Raw genomic sequence first — 13,073 nt, forward strand, 5'->3', positions numbered from 1 at the left:
CTGAAAATTAGTTTAGAAGTGTTTCAAGTTTCAAAAATCAATCAAAATCAAATTAGGCTCTGAAGACGCTTGCCTTTTGAGTTTTAGAAAAAAATAAAGATTCGCTTCAGCAACTCTGGAAAGTGGCTTTGACCCTGAAAGAGGTGACTGTCACAGAGAACATGATCGTTCTTCTTTGAATCTACATCTAGGGCCCTTCCAAGGACTTTACCAACTACTCCTTTGTTCTACAGTCCCTGGCACTAGTGAACAACTTAACAGTTGACTTGTATCTTTTCCCTATTTCTCTTCCTTATTACTACTAATGTCCCCATTCAAGGCTTAAGTTGAAAAAATATAAAGGAAAAAAAAAAACTGGTTTTACTTCCATGGATAGTAATAAGGCTTTGTGGTAAGAAAAAGAATAATGACTGGCCTACGGCTTCCTCTTTTAACTCCATCTGACTGTCAAATGCAAACAGGTATTTCAGGATAAAGAGAAGTGTGCTTCTTTGAAGTGAATAATGAACTCGAGTTTCTGTGTCTGTCTTAGTCATTTACCTCAATGGTAGCTTATAAGAAGGCTTGTTTCTCAAAAGAAGGCTTGTTCCTCATCTAGAAGAAGTGATTGCTTTGACAAGTTTATCCTCAAATTCAGTTGCTCAGGTACTGACAGAGTCATTCACCTCACGATAGATAGATAGATAGATTGCTTTGACAAGTTTATCCTCAAATTCAGTTGCTCAGGTACTGACAGAGTCATTCACCTCACTTTTCTGATTGACCTTCCCCTTTTCTGAAAGGCTTTTGGGAGATTTGGGAAGGTTTATCATGAGTCCTTAAATTATGCTGACAGCTACAGGCAGCCCACAGATGACCTCCTGTCTTTCCCCTATTGTCTGTCAGTGTGTTTGTGAAGTTGTTGTAGCTAAAAGGCCTCTTGAAAGCCTCACATATCTGAGTCAAGGGTGCGATTCCTCAGGGTTTTGTTTGTTTTTTTTTTGTTGTTGTTGTTGTTTTTTTTGTTTTTTTCCTCCTTTATGTTCCTTGTTCTTTGAAATTTGACCTCTAAGAGTTTATGCTGGAGCCTAGAATTCCTTGTTGCTTAAATATTTTGCTGAACTATGTTTGATTCTGATGAGGGCCTTTTAATCATCAGGACTCTGACAGGGAGCTGAAGAATGGCTATTAGTGCTTGGGTGTGGATTTGATGATTCTGTTAGCTGATCTGCCTGGCTGGGATGCCATCTTTCTTGAGGATACACACAGATCATCTTCGAGTATATTAGCACTGTGTACCTACATACAAATCTGTATATATAATACAATGATAATAAATAAATCCTGCTTCATATCTCTTAATAAATCAGCCATTTCTGGTAGCATGAAACAAAAAAATAAATAAATAAAAAACCAGCCTGTTCAAGAGAATAAACTTCTTTCATTTTTGGTAGGAAAATAGGGAAATAATTGCTGGCCATTTTTCAATGTTAGACTTTAATATACCCAAGTCATAAGTGCTCGAGGGCAACTTCAACTAAGCTGACATGGCCTCCATTATATATAGAATTTCCTCCTTTATTTTTAGTTGTTTATGTTTAGAACATTCAATTACAGAACAATAGAATAATTTCAGATGTTGAAAACAAAAACTGGAGCATTTATTCATTACTCTGAAGAAATCCTAAGTAGGTAGGGTAAGAGAGTAAAGAAAATGCAGGCACTGCCTTCCCAACCTCGCTTCTCAAGGCTTCAAGGTTAAGAGGGATATTAAGGAGATCACCAGGACAACACAGGGCCTGGCAGTGATAGCTCTAGTCTGGACTTCTGTGGTGTTTGCATACACACGCTGTCTCCCATTCCAGTGAATGAATCAGAAGAGGACAGCAGTCCACGCTGATGGTTGCCCCATGGCATCCTGGTCACTGAGTCCCTCTACAGAAGCCGGGGTTGCCTGATATATTTCCTCCTCACACAGCGTATCCTGACTCAGGTATCCTGCCTGCGCATGCAGGCTGAGGGAAAGCTTAGAGTATCTTGCCTGAGGTATTCAGTAGTAGGTGTTTGCAGGTTGAGGAAGGGCTGTGTTTATACTCATTATGTAAATTTGTTGCAGGTGTCCTATTCAATGACTTCCCTGTGGACTCTGACATTTCAATCTGAGTTTATTGCCATGCTTTTATGAGCAAGTAATAATTACATATCCGCATTAAATATCTGTTTTGCAAACCAAAACCATAATCTTTTCATGTCTTCACTTTTGGTTTGAGAGCTCTTCTCCCTCACCTCACTATGCTGAAATACTGACCATATGTTTTATAAATATCCATGTGCCTTTGTTTAAGTTTTTATCAATTTATGTGTGACATTTCTACAATTACTTTTCATAGTCAGTCATCACTTGTAAAACAAGTCATTGGAGTTATCTTCTGCCTATTTTATATACTGTTCCAAAGATATACACGTAACTACCTACCTACACACAGACACAGACACACACACACCCTGCATATAGAAACACATTTACCTCAGATTTTTACCACAAGCTTTAACCAATGATTTAAAATTACCATCTCATCATCTCTACCAGAGTATTTTTAATTATTAAGAGTTGATTAACTTTTCAAATTGCCCATAATTTCATTTAGGTTTCTAGAGTTTTTCTTTTAATATGTATTCCCATAACGGACAATATGTTGTTTCCTTACTATTTATAGTATATTAGCGCTCACCCTTCTCATGCACATACCAGGTACTCTAGACACATAAAGAGACTTATATGAGCTGTCATTTTTTGCACAGCTAGCTCTGTTTTGGTAAGTATCATGTGCATGTGTACGTGATGTGATATATATATATATATATATATATATATATATATATATGCATATGATTTTGTGAGTGTGTAGAAACCAAAGATTGACATAACCTACCTTCCTCAGATGCTCTTCGCCTTTCTATTGACACAACTTTAGTCATTGAAGCTGTAACTAATTGACTCTGCTGGATTAGCAGAGCAGCATACCCTAGGGATCCTCTGTCTAGACTCCTCAACCCTCAGTGCTAGGCTTATATGTTCATGTAAACATATCTAGCTGTAGATAGGTAGATAGATAAATGGATAAGATAGATAGATAGCTATAGATAGATGGATAAGATAGATGATAGATAGATGGATAAGACAGATGATAGAAGATAGATAATAGATAGATGATAGATAGATAGATAGATAGATAGATAGATAGATAGATAGATAGATAGATAGATAGATAGATAGATAGATAGAAGTAGGGATAGGGATAGGGATAGGGATAGGGATAGGGATAGGGATAGGGATAGGGATAGGGATAGGGATAGGGATAGGGATAGGGATAGGGATATGGTTATAGATAGGTTCGTGCTCTGGATCTGAACTTAAGTCTCATGTTGATACAGCAAGTACTTTACCAATGACGTCATTGGCTTATCACTTCACAACTATCTTCAGAGCCAAACATATCCATACATGAACTTAATATGTCTCAATAAAGTCTCAACAAAGACTGGATCTAGATACATATTAGAGAAACCAATATACTTTTTTATCCTTCTCTCCCAGCATAGAAAAATAACTCAGTGGACAGTTGTGTACTGAGTCATTTTCAAATGAAGTAATGGGAGGAAATATATATATATGACAATAGTAATAATCATAATGTATCATATTCAAATTGTCTTCAAAAATGTTCCGGCAGCTTAATAAGTATCACATGAGCATTTGGAAAATTCAAATACAGACAAAGATAAATTAAAATTCATTTAAAGTCAATATAAAACTAAATTTAAATATCATTTCCATATAATTATTTTTCTGTGTATAACAGCAATATTTTACTTAACAAAGCTTTTATAAGTATATCAGTTTTAGTGCCTTTTTTCTTATACATTAAAGTTATATTCTAGGAGATACTTTCTTCCCTGGCTCTAAACTTTTGTTTAAAAGTATGTTTCTTAATGTCTGTGGAATATGTTAGTCGTGAATGTACATGAATATATTTAATTTTTTTCTGACAGTTCCTTCTTTTATTTAACTTATATAGATTCTATGAATTAATTAGTTGTGTGAGACTATGATAACTTTTAGGAGGAGACATTATATCAAAATCTTGAATAGATATAAAAGTATATAAGTAAATATATAAGTAGAGAGACAAAGAGAGACATGGAGAGAATATACAGAAAAATATAATCTAAATTTCATAACAGTCTCATTTTTCTCCTTTTGAGTATTTCTTGCATTAATTATGGTAAAAGGAAACATTTAGTTCCAATCAATTTTTATTCATCAATTATTTAAGGATAAAGTTACAGGAAATTAAACAAACTACTAGGAAATTACAATTAATACCTGGACTCATTTTGGCCCTTTCATCTCTCCTAACACATGCCATCTTTCCCACATTACTTTCCAGGTGTGTTTCCCAACCCTTCACGTCTCTCCATTCACTGAGCCATGTTGTAGGTCAGCACAGCATTTGGTCTCCGAAGCCCTGGGAGCAGTTATTTGTTGGAGCTTTTTGTATCCCATCTTCTTTTTTAAGGTAATGATATCTCAAAGACTTTTCCATGGATCATGGGTCCTATGTGGTAGAAGAGGTATCATGACATATGGAACTATGGAACCATATTTATCTTTTGCCTCTTTGGAAATATCAAACAAACCAATTTACTGAATGTTCTGGGGAGTTTTACAGCTAAATAATCCAAACAAAATCAATAGCAAATTTTAGTTTAGCTCAACCTGCAATTTACTAAGCTAAATCCTTTATTCTTGCAGAATATTTTCTGTATGTCTATTACGTGTGGCAGTCATGTATATGTGTGTATGAGTGACTACATTTGATATTTAGTTGAACTTGAGACTTGGAATATCTCCAAGAGAAATACTTTATATTGTATATTTCATATGATTTCTAAAGTAACTTCTAAATACTAGATAAAAATACCCATGGTATCAAATAGTTCTCCATGTAATGTAAATTATTACTATCTACAGTCAGTGGCATTCAAAATCCCTTCCATGGTGCCTAGGTGGCAATTTTCTAATTTCATACTCTGTTGCACTTCTATATCACTGAAAATCCAAGTGTCCTAAAAAGTTCTCTTGTCTAAATGCGTCATCATTTCTCAATATTTTTATGCCTTGATTTCTGCTTTTTTGGCCCTATGTACCTTCTTCAAGGATGATAGTTGATGTTCCACCCACAGAAAATATCAAAACTGTGCATTAGCAGTCCATCAGTGATCCGTCCTTTCTCTTCAGCTGTAAACGCAAACTCTAAAGGTTGAAGCATCTCTCCAACTCCATTACCCCTTTCTTAACATTCAGACATACTTTTATGTCTGAAATAAAAAAACTCAATGTCCCAAAACAAGGGAAATATACAGAGCTTCTATAATAGCTCTGTATTATTTAAATTATGTATTGCTACCAAAACCAAATCAAAACAAAAAAAAAAAAAACTTAAGTAGGAAAAGGTTTGTTCTGATTCAGACTCTGAAAGTAGTCCATCACTGAGAGGAAATCATGGTAGAAAGAACTTGAGACAAGTGCTCAGACTGCATCCACAATAATGAAACAGAGAGACAAATGCTAATACATAGCTCACATTTTTTTTTTATTTAGCTGAGGACAATTGCTCATAGAATATTACCACTCATATTTTGGTGGATCTCTACTATTGATGAATTGAATCTGGAAGCCCCTCACTGACATGTTCAGTGAATCATGTCCATTACATTTATAAACCTCAAGTTAGCAATGAAAAATTAATCACCATAGGTTCCAAGTAAAGTTTACCAATTATCATCTTTATTTTATAGGTGAGGAAACTAAAGTCCGAAGAGAGATTTTCAAAGTGAGGAAGCTAGCTCATCTCTTTATATAATTTTCATTTCACTGAACATTCTGTGAGCTTTCCTATCACTCTGATTACATTTCAAAGAGACAAGAGTAGAAGCAATAAGTGTCTAGAAACTTTCAGGAATTGCAAAATGGGGAAGAGTTAGCTCAGACACAAGAGGCTTTAACAAACCCTGACTGTGTTTATGGCATCATTTGCACCTGGCATATTCAGTGCAAATTTTTAGGGATTTAATTTAGCTTGCAAAGGAAGTTGTATAAACTCAGGAAATGTGGTAGAAAAAATATATGACAGAAAGCATGCTAATTGGAATCTATTAATCTCATAAAAATGTGTTGGCTTAAATTTCAAATTGTGGGGAATATTGGTTAAGTCTACTGTTCTGTGACTATTAACTCTGTAGTTCCTCAAGTGAGTTCCTTGTTGCTATATTTAAGACAAAATTTAGAATTTCTAGCTTCTGAAAAAGAGACACTCTTAAAATATGGATTTCAGTTACCATTATTTATTCCATTTATTTTATTGATGTGTAACACTATATAGAGCAACATTGTATCTGCTTCCTTATTTCCTAGAATTCTCAACATTGTGCCTATGGCATAGACAGGCAAAATCAAGGTAACATATGATAAGTAATTCTTTGAAGTATATGGAAATGAAAAGGACACTTTGGTATTTCCACTCTTGTGCTCTACTTCCTATGAAACCAGAGGAAATGCAACAAGGAGTGACTTAATGAGAGCATGAATTGGAAGGCATTATTCAGACATAGAACTGCCTTGGTATTGACAGATCAGACGCTTCCATGAGACTGGAGTGAAAAGGCAGCCATGAAGCTCTGTGAACACAGCTATATGGCTACAAAGCTATCCTGTTTTCCTGGCTTTGAGGAAGACAGGATTGCTCTCAATCCTGTTTCTTACTGTTATCTTCAATGAAGAATGGGGGCAGTGCCTGTATTATGTGAAGAATTATCTCATCTCCTCCAGCACCTGGCGCTGGGACAGGTTTGACTAGAACACTTTCGGAACGATTTATATATGGCTTGAGTGTATTATTTTCTATGGATAGATGGTATAAGATATTAAATGATGATGGAGAGTCTCCATTTTAATCTCAGTGCAAAACATTTCATTACGGTGAGAGATAATTTTATAAACATTCACTGGAAGTTATCTCTGCATCAGACATCATGTGATGCTCTGAAGCATGTGTAAAGGGTGAAGCCTTTTGCATCCAGAAACCACAGGCTTGCAGACATAATGTCAGGGTAGAACTGAAACATTTGAAGGAATAAATGTGGGGGGGCTATATTTTACTAGAAGTACACACTCATACTTTTGGGCAAAAGGAGGGCAGAAGTCCATTCAGAATCTCTGCTGATCCTCCTGGAACTCCAAAGGCTTGAAACTAAAGTGTCAAGCATCACTAGTGCTGAAAAAAAATGTTCATAGCAATCTTAAAGCATTCAGCTGAGTGAAAATAAAATCCATTTATAACTATATTCTGACATCAATGTGGGCCCCCTCTAAGTTCCAATAACACCATAGAGGAGAAACCTTGACCAGTGTCTGGGTCTAGTTTAGTGTCTGATAGTACAACAATGGATTTGCAAAGCAAATGAGAAAGGTAATCCATTAATATAAAATTTGTTTTGTAGTCAAGCATGTCTGGAAATCATGAGATTCATAATTAGGGGATCTGCCTAAGTGGCCATCAGCAGATGAATACACAGAGACAATGTGGTATAGATAAACAGTGGAGAGTTACTCAGAAAAGCAGGAGCAAAAAAGTCTGTATTGAAAGAAAGTAGATATAACAGGAAATAATTAAATTAATGTAAGTAAGTCAGACACAAAGATACAAACATCATGTTTCTTATCTGTGGATCCTAAGTTTTACATAGATATATAACATATACAAATATTTTATTATTTTATATGTATTCATTTATGTATATAAATATATGTGTATATGTGGATAATATGAAAATAAAAATGAAGCTGAGAGAAATAAAGAGGACTAGAAGCAAGTAGGAAGTGGATAAGGGGAGAATGTATGAATGAAATGGATCAAAAAATATGATAAACTTCTAAAAATCCATCCCTGTCTATGCTAAATATATGCCAATATCTTTTCAAAGTAAAGGATTGATAAAGTATAACATTTAAAATAAATAATTCAGAATTAAATATCACTCAATAAAGACATACTTTTACTAAAACAGATGATAAAAGCAGAAAGAGCACCCAAGGTGTGGTGATTCGAATAAAATTGGTCCCCATAGACCCATGTGTTTGAATGCTTTGCCCACAGGGAGTGTCACTATTAGGAGATGTGGCCTTGGAGTAGGTGTAGACTTTTTGAAGAAAATGTGTCACTGTGGGAATAGACTTTATGCTCAAGCTGCAGGCTCAGTGGTATATAGCCTCCTTCCATTAATGAAAGTCAAGATATAGAACTCTCCCAGAGGTCTGACAAAGGGTTGATCTCCAGAATACATAAATAATTCAAAAAACTGGACATCAAGAAACCAAATAAGTCAATTAAAATATACAGTCCAGACCAAAACAGAAAATACTCAACTGAAGAATCTCATGTGGCAGAGAAATACTTAAATAATGTTAATTGCCTTACCCATCAAGGAAATGCAAATCAAAACCACTCTGAAATTTTATAACACCTGTAAGAATGGCCAAGTTCAAAACCACAAATGACAGGTTATGCTGAAGAGAAAGAGGACTAAGAGGAACACGCCTCCATTGCTGGTAGGAGTAAAAGCTTCTATTGTACTTTGGAAATCAGTGTAGTGGTTTCTCAGAAAACTGGAACTCAGTATACCTCAAGACACAGCTATACCACATATGGATACATACACAAAGGATGCTCAGTTGTACTACAAGGCACTTACCAACTATGTTCATAGCAATCTTATTTGTAACAGACAGAACTAGGAAAAAACTTACCTGTCCCTCAATCAAAGAATGGATAAAGAAAATATACTACACTTACACAATGGAGTATTACTCAACTGTCAAAAACAATCATATCAGGAAACTTGAAGGCAAATGGATGGAACTAAGAGTTCCTGAGTGAGGAAACCCAGACCCAGAAAGAAAAACAGGATGTATACTCACTCATAAGGGAATACAAACACTAAAGGATAGCAATGCTGTAATCTACAGACAACAGAGAGCCTTGATGAAAATAGATACAGAGACCCATAGCCAAACATCAGGCCACACTCAGGGAATTCTACTAAAAAGAGGAAAGAAGGATTGTAGATGCCAGAGGGGTCAAGGACATCACATGAAACCTCAGAGAAAAAACTAGTCTTGTTCTTAGGAACTCACAGTCTGAACCAACAACCAGGAAGCCTTAATAGGACCAACCTAAGCCCTGTACATATATGAAACAGTTGTGTAGCTGAATCTTGAGTTGTGGAATAGTTTTTTACACTGTGTGAAGATGGGTCACTGAGATACATCTTTGTTTAATAAAGAGCTGAATGGCCATTAGCTAGGCAGGAAGAAGTTAGGCAGAACTTCTAGAGATAGAGAGCTTTGGGAAGAAGAAATGTGGAATTGTCAGACAGAGAGGAGGCAGAATAGGGAGTATAGAGTAAATTTAAACTAGCCACATAAAAGAACATAGATTAATAAATATTGGTTAGTCTAAATTATAAAAACTAGTTGGGTGGTGGTGGCTCATTCCTTTAATCCCAGCACTCACAAGGCAAAGGCAGAAGCAGAAGATCTCTGTGAGTCTGAGCCCAGTCTGGACTACAAAGTGAGTTCCAGGACAGGCTTCAAAGTTACACAGAGGAAACCTGTCTCCAAAATCCAAAAGAGGAAGAAAAAAAACTAGTTAGGAACAAGACTAAGCTAGAGCTAAGGTTTCATAATTAATAATAAGACTCGGTGTCATTGTGTGTAAGCTGACAACCTAAAGAAAAATCTGTTTACATATGATGCCCAAAACCCAAAGACCAACCACATATATCCACATAAGGCCTGAGAAATCTAAAATATGTTCAAATCATGGAGTCAAACGTGACTTTCTGCTGCAGTTTTAAGATGGCCAAAGTCTCCATGCTAAGCTAGGTGTACAGAGACTGCCTGCAGGTTGGAGCCAGCCACGAGCACCATTTACCATCAACATATGCTAATCTCACCACAAATTTAAGATTTCTTTCATGTGATCAGAGAACACTTCATATGCTCAGTAAAGACAGATACAGATGGAAAAAAACTCTAAACAGGCTACAGTGTGTTCTATAAACACATGAGTAAAGAAAATAGGTATAATCACAGAAAAAATAGTTTATAAGTAATACAATAAAGTCTTTAAAGAGAAAATAATTAATATAAAAAGAATAACCCATGTAAAGTTGGAAAATACATGAAGAATCTGGATCCTATATGGTGTTTTGTTGACTTCAAATCTTTTATTGCTAATGAGCAAACAATAGCTGCTGAGGCATTGGATTATTGATAAATTAAACCAATCTCTATATTTAAAGAAAATGTCTTCATTTTTTTAAAACTTCAAAATGAAAGTCCAACTATGTGTTTGGAAGAGGTTATGTTTTTTTCACAGAAAATAAAAAGCTAATAGACATCAGATTTGATTAGAAAAGACCCCTGCAAATTGTGGCTACTGACATAAAGAAATAAACCTAAAATAACTGCAAGACAGATAACGAATATTTTACCTGCTCAACCATAAAACAAAAATCATCTTTAACTGACCTGTGCACACTACTCATTCAATACTTTTTTTAATCAGATATATATGGTACTTTAAAAAGTCTGTATGTTCCCAATAGATCAGCCCCACTGTCTCCGTGGGTGGGTGCACCCCTCTTGGTCCTGACTTCCTTGCTCATCTTCTCCCTCCTTCTGTTCCTCATTGGGACTTTGGGAGCTCAGTCCAGTGTTCCAGTGTGGGTCTCTGTCTCTATCTAGGTTCTATGGTGATATGCAAAATATTCATCAGTATGGCTATAGGATAGGATCATTTCAGGTTCCCTATCCTCAGCTGCCCCAGGAACTAACTGGGGACCTCACCTTGGGCATCTGGAAGCCCCTCTAGGTCCAAGTCTCTTCCCAACCCTAAGATGGCTCTTTTAATTAAGATATGTGCTTCCCTGCTCCCCTATCCAACCTTCCTGTATCCCAATCATCCCGTTGCCCCAAGTTCTCCCCATCCTACCCTTCTCACTTTTTTCTCCCCTTCTCCCCTTACCCCCCTCTCACCCCACCCTTAAGATCCCGATTTTTTGCCTGGCAATCTTGTGTACTTCCCTACCCAGGAGGATAGCTATATGTTTTTCTTTGGGTTCACCTTCTTATTTAGCTTCTTTAGGATATCAAAATATAGACTCGGTAACCTTTATTTGTAGCTAGAAACCAATTATGAGTGAGTACATCCCATGTTCATCTTTTTGGGTCTGGGTTACCTCACTCAGGATAGTATTTTCTATTTCCATCCATTTGCATGCAAAATTTGAGAAGTCATTGTTTTTTACCGCTGAGTAGTACTCTAATGTGTATATATTCCACACTTTCTTCATCCATTCTTCCATTGAAGGACATCTAGGTTGTTTCCAGGTTCTGGATATTAAAAATAATGCTGCTATGAACATAGTTGAACAAATGCCCTTGTCATATGATCGGGCATCTCTTGGGTATATTCCCAAGAGTGGTATTACTGGGTCCAGGAGTAGGTTGATCCCGAATTTCCTGAGAAACTGAAACACTGCTTTCCAAAGTGGTTGCACAAGTTTGCATTCCCACCAGCAATGGATGAGGGAACTCCTTCCTCCACAACCTCTCAAGCAGAGGCTATCATTTGTGTTTTTGACTTTAGCCATTCTGACAGGTGTAAGATGATATCTCAAAGTTGTTTTGATTTGCATTTCCCTGATTGGGAACTCACCAAGGCCAGCTGGATTGTGACTGAAAAAGCAGGGGATAAACCCGGACTCTCTGAATATGGCGGACAATGAGGGTTGCTGAGAAGCCAAGGACAATGGCACTGGGTTTTGATCCTACTTCTTGTTCTGGCTTTGTGGGGGCCTAGCCAGTTTGGATTTTCACCTTCCTAGACCAGGATGGAGGGGGGAGGACTTTCTACTTTCTACAGGGCAGGGAACCCTGACTGCTCTTCAGACTTGAGAGGGAAGGGGAGAGGAGTGGGGGGAGGGCGGGAGGAGTGGGAGGCTGGGAGGAAGTGGAAATTTTTTTTCTCAATAAAAAAAAAAAACAAAAAAAAAGTCTGTATGTTTTCAGAGCAAGAGGACCAGACACCAATGAAAATGGGTGGCCCAAGTGATCCAGTATCTCAGATTGCTTCTATTGCAATTTCTTCTGAGTTCTACACCAAGAACAGTTTTAAGGCTATAGACTGAGATGATTCAGCCTCACAGCCCTCTCTAGCCAGACTTCAGATAAGCCCTACATTTTCCCATCACACTGAAATAAGACAGTAACTAGCTTTCCCATGACTTGACTATTATCTTAAATTTCTCAAAGTCCCCTAAAGATGTCACTGCCCCTAGACAACAGCTCATTTAAAAAATGTATTGCAAAGTTTTATTTCTTTAAAGCTATTTAGGATAATAAAGAAATACAAGTTAATAATTAGTCTTGTATAACAGTCAAACTCATAGTCATGTTGGGTATGTTTTCAAGGCCATAGGAAGGTATATTTTAGATAGATAGGTGATCTTCAAATACATCAAAGACCTACAGAATAAGACATTTACATTTTTTAATAACATAGGACTTTTAATGACAGTGAGACACATCTGCCCCCAGTAGCACCAATCTACTTAACAAAAGGATGATGGGCATTGAAAATTTTCCATATGTATTTTGCTTTCTCTGTGACAAAAAGGTAGTCATTTGGGCAAGAAATTGCCATTGTCTCAACTGCAGTTTGCTGCCCAAACTGGACAAGTAAGACATAAAAGAAAGTCACTACAAAAATTTGCTAAGATAAGGAAGTATAGTCCTTCAAAAGTCTTGCTTTACAGAGAAGTCTGTCAAATATTCTGGGTCAGTAGGCTGAAGATGGGTGCCCCAACATTTCAGAGACATGTTTGGTGACTGTTCAGGAAGCCAGCTGTTTTTGTCACTTCTTAGAGTTTTAGAAGTTTCTTTCTCTGCACTTTCTGTTTACTGAAAT

Source organism: Microtus ochrogaster, chromosome 10 (genome assembly GCF_000317375.1).
Source record: "Microtus ochrogaster isolate Prairie Vole_2 chromosome 10, MicOch1.0, whole genome shotgun sequence".
Lineage (NCBI taxonomy): Eukaryota > Metazoa > Chordata > Mammalia > Rodentia > Cricetidae > Microtus > Microtus ochrogaster.